At 47.3% G+C, this 12,859-nt stretch overlaps 1 long non-coding RNA gene across 2 annotated transcripts; it reads left to right on the plus strand.

The window, feature by feature from the left end:
• Positions 1-3,432: 3,432 nt before the first annotated feature.
• Positions 3,433-9,404, plus strand: LOC123359419. 2 transcript variants are annotated; one of them, XR_006575860.1, is made up of 3 exons: positions 3,433-3,492; positions 4,640-5,032; positions 7,776-9,404. It is a non-coding gene; the product is annotated as an uncharacterized LOC123359419 (long non-coding RNA). The 2 variants fall into 2 exon arrangements; XR_006575859.1 differs by having other exon boundaries at positions 3,447-3,492; positions 4,489-5,032.
• The last annotated feature ends 3,455 nt before the right edge of the window (positions 9,405-12,859 follow it).

Below are 12,859 nucleotides of genomic sequence, written 5' to 3' on the forward strand. Positions count from 1 at the left end.
GCTGAGAGCCCTGGGAGCGTCTCAGTCCCCTTCAGAGTTTAGTGGGTCCCCAGCACAAGTTTTAACCTGCTCCCCCTTTGAGCTCCGGGATCCCCACCCTCCCTCAGTGAAGGCCAGAGCCCCGAATGCTGCCAGCCCTCTCCTTGGGGCTGGAGATGCTCCACAGACTGTTCCCTCCCCAGGGTGCCCCCCCCCCCCCGAGTAGAGTAGGTCTCTCCTGTTAGCTCCTGCTCCAGTCCTGACAGGCCAGTCCAGACTAAAGCAGCAGTTTAACCCCTTCTATGCCAGCGTGGGGTTTCTATAGCCCTTCACAGGCGCCCAGGCCCAGGGAATGGCCCCCTGTCAGCCCCATGCCTGAGGTGGTGGGGAGACCCACTGGCAGCATTGCCCTTGAGGGTGCTGCTCCCACTCCCTCCCCTCCCCCTTCACTGCCACCACAAGGCCTGTCACCGTCACTGCCTGAGGGGTGACCCCAGGAGGTGTGTTTTGTTATCCCTCTCCCTGCCCCCTGGATCCGTTCTGCCCCCTCCGTCACTCACCTCTGTCTCAGGAGACAAGGTGGGTCATGGGGTGCGGGTGATGCTGTGCTGCAGATCCATCACTGGAGGGGTGGCAGCCTGGACCCCCCCTTGAAGGTTGCCGGGATGCTGACGTGCCCTGGAGGAGAACGGGGGCTTGGTGGAGACCACAGACCCTTTGTCCCACACTGTGTCCCTGTAAAGCCTGCTCTGCAGTGCTGCCAATTGCTGCTGGTGGCGTTGTGCCCGTTAGTCTCTGTAACGCTGTCCCCAGTGACTGGAGAGCACGAGCACCGGCCTCAGACAGACTGGTGAGAAGCAGGGAACAAACCCCAATTGGGTGTGAGGTCTGTATGGAGATTTCTCCAACCAAGAATCCAATGTAAACGCTTCAGGCTCTGTAACAGCATTAACATGGAATCACAGACAGTCCCCTTGGGTGATCCCATATATCTCACCATGCAGGTGAGCTCACCTTTGTGACAGATGGTCCCTTCCTCCAGGGGTTCTCAACATTTTTCTTTCTGAGCCCCCCCCCCCCCCCACACACACACACATGCTATAAAAACTCCACTGCCCATGTGGGCCACAATAACTGGTTTTCTGCATATAAAAGCCAGGGCTGGCGTTAGGGGGCAGCAAGCAGGGCAACAGGGGCCCCCACAAAGCTACATTGCTTAGGCTTCAGCCCTGAGTGGTGAGCCCTGGATTTCAGCCCTATGCGCTGGGACTTCACCTTTCTGTCCTGGGCCTCAGCGAGTCTAATGCCGGCCTTGCTTGGCAACCCCCTGAAAGCTGCTCACGGCCCCCCAGGGGGCCCCAGACCCCTGGTTGAGAACCCCTGCCTTACCCCACGAATCACAGCAATGTTCAGGTTACTGCCAGTCCCGAAGGACCAGTCATTTCCTTAGGTCAACTGAATCTTAGATCTCACAAGAAAGACAACACTTGTAGCCAGTCCTGTCATAACCTGTATTAAATTTTATTTAAAACCAGAGTTGTTTACAAAGTTAAGGCAGGTTAAAGCAGATGCAGACGAGTTAGTCTTAAATTTCAAAAGGTAACAGAAGCTTCTATAATAAGCAAGTTCTACATAGCCTGGGTTAGTCCTAAAGAATAAGGAGCTGGGGATCTCTTGCTTATGCCTAGGAACTTTGCCCCCCAGAGTCCAAGCAGCATACAGATAATCAGTTCCTTCTGCATGGGGTTTTTCATCCCCTTCCTGCCATGTGCTCTGAGCTGCAAACTCAGCCAGAGGGAAGTGAAGAGCACAACAACAGTCTTATGTCGTCTTTAACATCCCATAATAGTCTATCTGGTGTTGATGAACCTTTCCTGCCAGGCAGGGTGTAATGCATTCGGTTGCCAGTCAGCACTTCACCTAGGTAAAGTCTTTCTCCTGTCTGGTGATTTACAGAGGCTCACAATGCAGCTAGTCAGATATTAACCCTGGCAGCAAATCACACGCATTCAGTAAAGTCTAAACCCATTGTTATAATTCTCATACCTCTTTTAACAATACTAATACAGGTGAGTCAGACTGATTCCAGCGATGCGTTTGTCCCTGTTCAGTTAAGACATGGGGGCTTTTGCAAGAGCTAACACCTCATCTGCCAGTGTCACAGGCAGGCTGGGCAGGGATGGTGTCTCTAGCCTCTGTTTGCCAGAAGCTGGGAATGGGTGACGGGGGCGATCACTTGATGGTTACCTGTTCTGGTCATTCCCTCTGAAGCACCTGGCATTGGCCACTGAGCTAGATGGACCATTGCTCTGATGCAGTGGGCCGCTCTTATGTTCACAGTCTGTATGTGGAGTATCTACTCATTGGGACTCGCTGGGGAGCCACAGAAAGGAACAAGATGTGCTGAGGCAAGAAGGCCCAGTCTCAGCACCCCCAGGGTCACACTTCCCAAAAGCTAAAACTAGGCCCAGCCCATGAAAGGGGCACTGCCAGGAGAGACTGGATAAAGGCTGGAGCATCCAACAACTTAGTTAACCTGAGAGAGCTGCCTTGGGGACAGTGACAGGGGGAATCCCCAGAGTGACTCCTTTGATTCTGCTCTTCTCTGGCCTTTGGTTCTTAGAATCATAGAACTGGAAGGGACCTCGAGAGGTCGTCTAGTAAGAACCTTTTGTGTACTTACAAACTGTGATCATGTCCCCTCTCAGTCTTCTCTTCTCCAGACTAAACAAACACAATTTTTTCAATCTTCCCTCATAGGTCATGTTTTCTAGACCTTTAATCATTTTTGTTGCTCTTCTCTGGACTTTCTCCAATTTGTCCACATCTTTCCTGAAATGTGGCCCCCAGAACTGGACACACTACTCCAGTTGAGGCCTAATCAGCGCGGAGTAGAGCGGAAGAATTACTTCTCGTGTCTTGCTTTTTTTGGAACAGTGTAACACTGTTGACTCATATTTAGCTTATGATGCACTGTGACCCCCAGATCCCTTCTGCAGTTCTCCTTCCTAGGGAGTCATTTCCCATTTTGTACGTGTGCAACTGCTTGTTCCTTCCTAAGTGAAGTACTTGGGATTTGTCCTTATTGAATTTCATCCCTTTTACTTCAGACCATTTCTCCAGTTTGTCCTGATCATTTTGAATTTTAATCCAATCCTCCAAAGCACTTGCAACTCCTCCCAGCTTGGTATCATCCACAAACATAAGTGTAACAGAGAGACTCTGCTGCTGGGAGGGTTTCACCCTGTGTCAGAGGGTCACATCCTGGTGGGAGGGGGCTAGGCCTGTACTGGGATACGGTCACTCTGTGTTTCACAGTGTGGCAGAACCTAGAATGTCCATTAGCAGGGAACAAAGCTGGGGGGAATCGACATGTGGAAAGGACAGAAACCCTGTCTGAATTCTCACATTGCCCTTCTCACCCTGGCAGGCTACAGAATAACATCCACATTTCGCCCCAGATCATCCCCTCCTCCCAGGGGGAAGGAAATGGCTGCAATGGAGCTGGCTCAGGTAAAGGATTATTAGACAGCTGGTGGTGGGTTCTGCTTGGAGGGAGAGGAGCAGTAAATGTATAGGAGGGTGGGAGGCAGGAACTATCTAGGGTGTGGAATGGGAGGGGACAGGATGTGACAAACCAGCTGAGACTTGTGTACTCTAGGGTGTGATGGGTTGTCATCCCGGGGTGCAGTCTGGGGGGCTTCTGGGAACTGCTGTGCCCTCGAACCCTCAAGTTGGGCTGGCCCTTCTCACACTGCTTTGCTGGAAATTCAACCAGCCTCTCCAGGCCCTGTTATCACCCAACACGACAGCAGGTGGCACTGTGCAGCCAACTAAGCTACCTGAGTGTTTTACCTTAGCCATTCAAGGATAGACAACAACAGCCAATTTCCCAGCCGTAAGTGGTAGCAAAAAGATCAAAGCAGATTACTTAAATAACCAAAACCTCAAACTAAGGCTAACATACTAGATGGATAGAATTTGAATTAGCAATTTCTCACCCTGACTGATGATAGAAGCAGTCCCCCAAGTTTCCATACACAAGCTAGAAATCCCTTTATCCTGGGACCAACACTTCCCCCAGTTCAGTCTTTGTTCCTGAGGTGTTTCCAGGAGTTCTCTTGTGTGCAGAATGAGGCCAAGAGATGATGTCACACCCCACCTTATGTAGCTTTTCCATATGGCAGGAACCATTTGTTCCAAACTCAGTTCCCAGTCCAGTTTGTGGAAAAATAGAGGTACCAAAATGGAGTTTAGTGTCATGTGGTCTGGTCACAGGCCCTACCATGGCCTGGTGAGTCATAGTAGCCATGACTCATAGGCTGGCTGAAACATTCACAAGGAGGCTAAGCTCTTCCACAGGAAATAACCCTCTAGCCAGGACTGGAAAAACTTCCCAGACTCCCAGTGCAGAAACCTGAACCTACTGACACTTCATTAGTTACCACCAACCCCGATCTTTGGGGCAACTACAAACGTTATCGGTGATGATTTTATATTCTCTTCCAGGTCATTGATAAGAATGTTAAATAGCAGAAGGCCAAGAACCAATCATTGTGGGAATCCCCTAGAAAGAAATCTACTCAAGCATGGTTCCCCATTTACAATAATAGTTTGTAATCTATTTAATGTATGCCGTGTTTATTTTGTATCTTTGTAGGAACGTTACACTTCTTAAACACTAAGGGGGTAGGAATGCCGCCCCCGGATTTAGAGCGGCTGAAGTGGTTCCCACACCCCCACACTTCCGGTCAGGAGACACACTGATTAAGTGCCGATTAGGAGTGTATCTCTGGAGTACGCAGTGCATAAAGCACCAATCAGGAGAGGGGGCGAGACGTTGGCTTGAGTTTGTACATGCGTATAATAGAATGATTTATGTAACCAACTATAATAAATAGACGTGGACAGCCCAGTTGGGGCGGGTCCACGGGAACAGACTGACAGACTTGGCTTCATTCATTGCTACATCTGGTGACCCCGACGTGATTCCCCCTGCTCACCGTCTGGAATAGCCTCCGATGCATCGACCCTCGCTGAATAGCCCCGTTTCGTGAGTATGGGGGGGAAATTGTCAGCTCCGCAGAAGGTTCATGCGAAAGAGCTGCAGGCTATTATACGACAGACTGGCAGGCCAGTTTCCCTGGGTCAGTTAGAAAAGCTACTAATTGAAATCGATCGCCAATGTCCTTGGTACCCGGATCACGGGTCACTGTCAGTAGATGATTGGATAAAGATAGGGGCGACACTGCACGCGGAGCCTAGAGCCGTGGTGCAGTGGCTCCTGCTTTGGCAGCGATGTACGGAGGCTCTGGATTCAATCAGGGTTGGAGCGTCATCCAGGGCTATCCTTCTCGCCCCCGCGCCTTCGGCCCCCCCTCCTTACCCTCGGATCTTGCCCCCCAAGCCGCCTGAGGCGGTACCCAACTGCCATGATGCATGTCCGGGTACGGATGGCTCTTCACAGCCGAATTATCGGCTGTCCCCTTTTCAGGCAATGTTACAGAGGGAGAAGGAGGAGGGAGGACAGAGCTCCGAAGAGATAAGGGAGTTATTGGCTGCGTTCCCAGTGACACATCACCCTGGCAATGCAGAGGGGGTGGCTGAAGGGGAGATCACAGCCCTCCCCTATTCTGTTCTCCGAGAGGCGAGACGAGCGGTTACTGAGTCTGGATTGGGATCCACCTTTACCCGAGGCATGTTAGAAGGGATTGCAAATGGGTATAGCATGCTCCCCCAAGATTGGAAGGATCCTTGTAGGATGCTTTTAAGCCCCGTGCAGTATGTTATTTGGGATAGTGAATTTCAACAGGAAGCATTACAACAGAGGCAGGCATTGGGGGGGGCCTATACTCCTGAGCAATTGTATGGAGCAGGACAGTTCGCCGCTATACGAGAGCAGGCGGATAATCCTGATGCCCAGTGGGAATTAATGAGGAAGCTCGCTTATCGGTATCCCCCTTGAGGGACTGGTAGATACTGGAGCTGACGTTACAGTCATCTCCGCTCGGCAGTAGCCGTCCACCTGGGACAAATCCTAAGTGCCAGCCATTTGGGGAGTGGGCGGATTGCAGGCTGCTCAACAAAGCACCCGATGGATTGCTATGACTCCGCGAGAAGGGGGAAAGGAGATTCTCCTTAAGCCCTATATCATGGATATTGCTGTATCCCTATGGGGAAGAGACTTGTTAAGCAAATCTGGATCACATTTTACTATTTATGATTGAGGCCAGTGCTGTTAGTGCTTGGCCAAGTTTTGCCGCTTTTGCTTGGGTGTAGTTAAGCCCCCCTTTCTTTTGGCTGTTTGCCAAGTTTTAGTTGTAAGTGCTGTCCTTGACTGTGGTGGTTGTTTTTTTTTCTTCAGCCTTTTTCAGTTAACTCATTCTGTTCACATTTTACTGTTTATGCCTGAGTTTATTGCCCTTCCCCTTGTATGGTTAGCCAGTACCCCTGTATGGGTGGAATAGTGGCCACTGCCCCAGGAGAAGCTTTTTGCATTGTATCACTTATGTGAGGAACGATACCAGGCGGGCCATGTGGAAGAATCCACTAGCCCCTGGAATTCGCCGGTTTTTGTTATCAAGTAAAAATTTGGTAAATGGCGAATGCTCCATGATTTTAGAGCGATTAACGCCTGCATTCAACCCATGGGACCCCTGCAGTGTGGAACCCCAAATTCCAGTTTTATTTCATATGATTATTAGCTTATGATAATAGGTTTTAAAGATTGTTTTTTTTAATGATTTTTCCTTGTTTTAAAGATAGGGAGCTTATTTTCTCCGGGGAGGTGGTGGTGGTTTTTATTTAATTTTTTGGACCCCTGCCCCCGGGCACGATGGGGCTAATCCTCCCTCGTTCCCATGCCGGAAAATATGGCATTTAGATAGTTCCCAGGGTAATAGCTAGTGATTATATGGGAAGTATTTATGTTTAAAATTGGGCTCTTATGTCAAAACAGCAGCACCAAGGGGACTCATGGGCCCAGATGGTGATCCTTCCCTTTTTTTTTTTTTTGGCTAATATATTTTGTTAATGCCTGGCCGAGTTCTGTTGCGCTCATTGCTGCTTTTCTTGACTGTTCGCCAAGCCCTCCCTTCTTCTTGGCTGTCCGCCAAGTTTCAGTTGCAAGCCGTGTCCTTGACTGGCCAGAGTTTTTTTTTCTTTAATTTTTTTAGTTAATTCATTCTGTTCTTTTTGGATCCCATTAATAGTTATGCATTTTTTTATTAAGATGCTAAATTTTTGTGAAGCATTTTAAGATCCCTTTAATTCAGGCCCAACGTATTGTTTAAACCTGTAATTATTGTGCAAGTTTTCTTCATTATCCCGAATTGGGTGTTAACCCCCGCGGCCTTTTATTTAATCAAATTTGGCAAATGGATGTCACGCTTTATCCCCCTTTTTTTTCTTGGAAATATTTACATGTTACCATTTATATTTACTTTTATTACATTTGGGCCACCCCCCAACGGGGCGAACAGGCCGGATATGTGATTAATCATGTTTTTGCTGCGGTGGCCGTTATGGGCCGCCCCCGATAGATAAACACCGATAATGGCCCCGCCTACATTTTTTACAGATTTGCAGCTTTTTGCACGCAGTGGCAAATTAACCACGTCTTAGGTATTCCATACAATTCCACTGGTCAAGCCATTGTGGAATGGACCAATCGTACACTTAAAGAGTACCTGACACAGCAAAACAAAACAGTGGGGGATGATGGGCCAACCATGGGAGCCAAGCAAAATTAATTAGCGATAGTATTGTTTATTCTAAATATTTTAAATATTTTTCAGAATTTTACAGCCACTGAATGACATTTAAGACGGAAACCCCGCTCCCATGCCCATCTGTCAAATATAGGCAGAGCCCAGACCCTAATTGGTATGGCCCCGTTCCATTGAGAACCTGGGGACGGGGGCATGCCGCTGTGCTTACTCCCACAGGTCCGTTGTGGGTCCCTGCCAAGAATGTGCGACCGTGGCACAATGACGTGGCATCAAAGCCTCAAGAACCCGATACCCAACTTTAATCTGAATCTAACCGAGACCTTTCCAGTGTGCCGAGCCACAAAGACGGCACCAAAGGTTACCTGGGGGCAGGTGAAACGACTGGCGCAGCAGGCTCAGCAAACGCTGGAGAATAACAAGTCCAAGCCTACCCCCGAGAATTTTACTGTTGCTATCTTTGCTTGTTTGATTGCTAATTCTTTTACCATATTGTTGTGTTGTTTTTGTGTGTTACAGGCTAGGGCCGAACCCGAATTGCATAGCCGCATGCGTTATAATATATGGGCTCGACTTGCGATTCTTGCCAATTAATCCTCCTTTTGTTTACAGCAGGCCCCTGAGATGCATGGCCTGTTGGGCACCTGCCTGGTCCCAGTATATAAGGCACCAGGCGATGCTGCACATGCAACGGGGATGTTTAATTTTATAAATGCCACCGAGATTTAATATTCTTTTATGAGCCTATGGGGCCAAGCCACTTATGTGAAACCTGCAAGTGCCTTGTTTCTCTTTACCCCACGGGTAGCCAATCACGCCAATTTGACCTGTGCACGGATGGTTAATTGCACACATCACAGGCCCCCAAAAGGATGTTTGCGGGTGGGTACCCCAAAATGGAATTGTACGCGCTTTTAAAATGTGTCCAGCAATTACGGGCACATCATGTTACCAGAGGGTTGGTTTTTTACATGTGGTCAGAGGACCTTTAATTATATTCCGGCCAATATTTCAGAAGCTCAATGTTGCCTAAGCAGACTCACATTGATACTCCCCACGAGGTCAATGTTGACTGATTCCCAAATTAATGAGACCCGCACCCGATGCCGGCGAAGCTTAACCCCCATGAGATCAGGATGTAATGCCAATGTCAGCCTTTTTAGTTGGGCTGAGTACATCTTTTTGGCTGCCATCCATGGGATGGGTTTGAATTGTTTTGTAATATGCTTTGATTGTTATCGCCTGCTTGATTGGTTTTTGTTGCTTAGCTCAGTGTATTCCTAACATAATTGGGCTGTGTTTTACACCCTGTCGGCGCAAACCCCTGCCTATATTCCAAGCCGTCATGTATGCCCATAGAATCATGAAACATGCGGATCAGGCACGGGTCGACAAAACAGAAAAGGAGGGGATGTAGGAACGTTACACTTCTTAAACACTAAGGGGGTAGGAATGCCGCCCCCGGATTTAGAGCGGCTGAAGTGGTTCCCACACCCCCACACTTCCGGTCAGGAGACACACTGATTAAGTGCCGATTAGGAGTGTATCTCTGGAGTACGCAGTGCATAAAGCACCAATCAGGAGAGGGGGCGAGACGTTGGCTTGAGTTTGTACATGCGTATAATAGAATGATTTATGTAACCAACTATAATAAATAGACGTGGACAGCCCAGTTGGGGCGGGTCCACGGGAACAGACTGACGGACTTGGCTTCATTCATTGCTACATATCTTTCTAGTTTTCTAGTCAAAATGTTGTGCTGAACCAAGTGATATGCCTTACAGAAGTCTAGGTATATTACATCAATACTATTAGTTGCAACTAAACTTTTGATCTCATGCAATAAGGATATCCCGTTAGTTTGATTGGATCTGTTGTTTCTGAACCTTTGTTAATTGGTACTAATTATATTACCCTCCTTTAATTCTTTATTAATTAAATCCATATTCGCTGCTCCATTATCTTGCTCAGTATCAGACTAACATTCTTGTAATTAGCTGGGTCATCTCTTTTACACTTTTTAAATATTGGCACAGCATTAGCTTTAGTCCAGTCTTCTGGAATTTCCCCAGTGTTCCAAGTCCTAATTATAATCACCATTAACAGTCCTCCACACTCCTCCACCAGGTCTTTCAAAACTCTTGGATACAAGTTATCTGGACCTGCTTATTTAAACATGTCTAACTGTAATACCTGCCGTTCAACATCCTCGTGAGTTATTGTTGGGATGGAAAGACTATCGTCGTCAACGTCTTATATGACTTACATCATCTGTTTTTCTCCAAATCCAGGAGAGAAATATTTATTGAACACTTTTACCTCTTCTGCATTATTTTGATAATTCTGCCATTTCCATCTAGTAATTTACCACTACCATTGTTAGGGATTAATTTTGTAGTTAATATACTTTTTTTAAACTTTCTTCTTATTTTCATAAAGTGGTCATTGATTTCTGATAGCTTCCCTTACCAATTTTATACAATTCTGACTTTCTAACTTCTATTCTTTACTATTGACTTCCCCTTTCTTCCATATATTTTATTTGGAGAGTGCTGGGATTCCTACCAGGGTCCAGAGACAGCCCCATCTCCTATATCAAGCCCTGGCTAGTAGGTATGTGATAAATGTGAAGACCCTGCCTCCATCTGTCAGTTGGGAGACACAAAGATTCTCTCTTTGTACCCTCTGATGCCTCCTGGCTGCTCTAGGCAAGGTGAGGTGGGACTCTGTTAACATGGGCCTCCCGGAGCTTCCATTTACCTGATGCTGCTGTTCCGTGAATAGTGGGGTTGTGAGTGGGGCAGCAGGTACTGAGTGTTGGACTCTTGCTCTTTCAGGGGCCGGTGACCTTCGAGGAGGTGGATGTGTATTTCACCAGGGAAGAGGGGGCTCTGCTGGACCCCGCTCAGAAAGCCCTCTACAGGGATGTCATGCAGGAGAACTATGAGACGGTGACGTCGCTGGGTAAGGAGTCCTGTCCCCTGGGTTATTAGAAGCTGTGGGGTCTCTGAAGAACCTGAGCAGTAATAACTTTATACCTTTATTTGTCATACAAGTTTTGACAAGTTTCCTTGCCCCCCCTTTATTTGCCTTAACTCCCACCCACTAGTATCATTTTTGGACATTTGCCTTTTTGGTGCCGTCAGTCATTTTAAAATTGCATTTAATGGATCCTTATTGGATACATTAATAACTGTAGCTTTCATGCCTATTCCTCATTTTAAGAGGAAAATACGCCACCTGTAGAATTCTAAATTGAGTAAATGGGTGTATGACTCATGCCTGGCTTGTGTGACAGTCAGATGAGCTCCTCTTTCGATAGGAGAGCGTATAATGTTGCCATTCAGGACCCCACGGGTGAAGGGAGAACAGAGCCGTGGGAGGGGAGGAGAAGGGGGGAGTAGATAATTCTGGGGTGTCAGGACATGGGGAGGGTGTGTGCAGGGTTAGAGCTAAGAAGCAGCAGGGAGGGAGGAGGTTGAGAGACGAGGAGGGAACACAAGAAGGAGCCGGGAGATGGTGCTGGCTGAGAGTAATGGGAAGAAGTGGAGAGGAGTGTGGAGGAAGGGCACCGAGGAAGTGGCTTAGTCTCAGGTGCTGAAGCTAAGTGGCCTGTCCTTGTGGAAGAGTGGGACCCCTTGGGGGTCTAGTGCACTCAAGGGGCACCTCCCAAGGACTGTTTAAAAGCCAGGGCATTGCACAGATCCTATGGATCCATGATGGTGCCAGAGGTTCAGCCTTATGGGGAAAAGATATAAAACAAGAAAAGGATCTAAATGCATGTTTACCATCGCTCCCTCTCAGTCCTCATGGGAATCCCTGATCCGTTCCAAAGTGTATTAAAACCTTCCTTAAAGGCTTACCTCTTGGTTATCAGGTCACGTCCATTTGTTAGAGGGTTTTCCCTTCACCCTCCCACTTGCCTGGTTCTTGTCACGCAGACAGCAAGCAGTGAAAGACCAGAAATCTGAAGCACAGATAATGCAATGTTTATTGGGGTTATTTCCAAGCAAGCATATTCCACTGCCCTAATGAACTTACACCTAGAAAAATTAATTATGCAGCAGACAGAAACAATTAGAGAACCAGACTGATTAACAAGGTAAAAGTGGTGACCATGAAGATAAGACAATAAAGAAAGGAGGGTTTCACAACCACAACCATTGATAAGGGATATATTGCCAGACAGGTTGCTGTCAAACTAAGTTTTCTTTAACCATCTTAAGATCTGTTTCTTTATCTGGTGGTGATGGGCACTATCAGGACAGGATCATCTTCCTAACAGCCCAATAGCACCTTATTTCAGCGTGACGGGTTTGGGATGTGAGGATGTGACCCTTCACTTCCCAGCTTATGGCTGCGCCTGCTGCTTAGCCAAAGGCCTTAGCCTAAGAACAAGGCTTCAGACTGTCACAGTGAGAGAAGGCCCAGACACAGGCAGACTGAGATTTTGATTCTTAGCTAGTTACAGGGGTATAAAGACAAAGTGATAAAAATACCCCTAAGTTCTTAAAGTCTAGGCTTTACAGGCAGGCCTGAATATCTCTATTCTAACAGTGGATTCTAGCCCTTCCCCCATTCTGTGTCTGTCTTGTCTATTTAGATCAGGGGTCGGCAACCTTTCAGCAGTGCTGTGCCGAGTCTTCATTTATTCACTCTAATTTAAGGTTCTGCGTGCCAGTAACACATTTTAACGTTTTTAGAAGGTCTCTTTCTATAAGTCTATAATATAGAACTAAACTATTGTTTTGTGTAAAGTAAATAAGGTTTTTAAAATGTTTAAGAAGCTTAATTTAAAATTAAATTAAAATACAGAGCCCCCCCCCGGACCAGGGGCCAGGACCCAGGCAGTGTGAGTGCCACTGAAAATCAGCTCGCTGCCGCAGGTTGCCTACCCCTGATTTAGATTGTAAATTCTTCAGGGCATGGGCCATCTACTATTCTCTGTTTGCACTTTGCCTAGCCCAATGGGGACCCACTGTTAGTTGGTCCTTAGGCACTAAGGTAGTGAATATGATTTGTTATAATAGTAACTCTCCTGCCACTTTGAGCCAAGGAAGATGGCCTTGGGATGCGTAGCCTTATTTGGGGTGTGTTAGTAATGTTGATTTGATTTATCAACTTAATTTAATTTGTATTGCAATTATTTTAAT

Source organism: Mauremys mutica, unplaced genomic scaffold (genome assembly GCF_020497125.1).
Source record: "Mauremys mutica isolate MM-2020 ecotype Southern unplaced genomic scaffold, ASM2049712v1 Super-Scaffold_100120, whole genome shotgun sequence".
Lineage (NCBI taxonomy): Eukaryota > Metazoa > Chordata > Testudines > Geoemydidae > Mauremys > Mauremys mutica.